Source organism: Myotis davidii, unplaced genomic scaffold (genome assembly GCF_000327345.1).
Source record: "Myotis davidii unplaced genomic scaffold, ASM32734v1 scaffold4, whole genome shotgun sequence".
Classification (NCBI taxonomy): Eukaryota; Metazoa; Chordata; class Mammalia; order Chiroptera; family Vespertilionidae; genus Myotis; species Myotis davidii.
The window spans coordinates 225,651-226,474 of record NW_006294707.1 but is presented as its reverse complement, the minus strand read 5'-3'; the positions used below and the strand labels follow the sequence as shown (position 1 = coordinate 226,474).

Genomic DNA, 824 nt, shown 5'->3' with positions numbered 1-824 from the left:
GTGCCCCGGCGAGGGTGCCCGCGGGCCTGTGGAGACCTTGCCCAGAGCTGCAGCAGCACCCGCATCCTCTGCAGACTCCACACGCACGGAGCACCATCATTTCTCAAGTGTGTGCCAGCGCTTTGGTGATTACCGAGATACAGAGTCATTTCAAGGCATGATCGCATTCCTAGGAGTTTTATCGTCATCCACTTTCTCAATCAGCAGATACTAAATGTGTATGAGCATCGCAGGGGACTCGTGGGGAAAATTATGCTGAAAGGGCCCTAGTTGGAAAGGTGAGGAGGGTGTCAGGGCACATACAAGAATCAACCAATGAATGCCCAGGTTCCTGGCCCCACACTGCAAGGCATCACAAGGGGACGGAGGGCACCTGCCGTGCCATCAGAGGTGCCTGCCGGTGCGCTCACTGCCGGGAGGAGGGGCGCCTGTGGGCACGGGGTGGAGCCTTGGGGACCGGCTCCCAATAAGCCCGGGGAGGGGCATTCTGGGAGGAGACAGGGAAGAGACCGCTCGCGGCAATGGAAACGACAGAGAAACAGACGCTGTCGCATCAGGCCATGGAGGCTTGGGGTGGCTGCTAGGCAGCACGGCTTGCCTGTGGCCGTCCACCTCCAGATGCTTGGGACAGGCCCTCAGCCGAAGCGGCCCCACTCGGTCAGACACGCAGATGTTTCATGGCACAAAGACCGCTCTACACTCGCCGCCCCGCTGAGATCGCCTGTGCACCCTGGCTTTCCCGTCGCCGCCTGCTTCTCACCCTTCCCGCTGGAGGAGTGAGGCTTGCCCAGCATCCCGAGCTCCTGAGCACGGCCCGGACTTCC

At 61.3% G+C, this 824-nt stretch overlaps 1 protein-coding gene across 1 annotated transcript in view; it reads right to left on the bottom strand.

The window, feature by feature from the left end:
• The window catches only part of IP6K3 (inositol hexakisphosphate kinase 3), a 32,665-nt gene that overhangs the window by 27,725 nt on the left and 4,116 nt on the right, over positions 1 to 824 (bottom strand). The gene's annotated exons all lie outside the window — the stretch shown is intronic.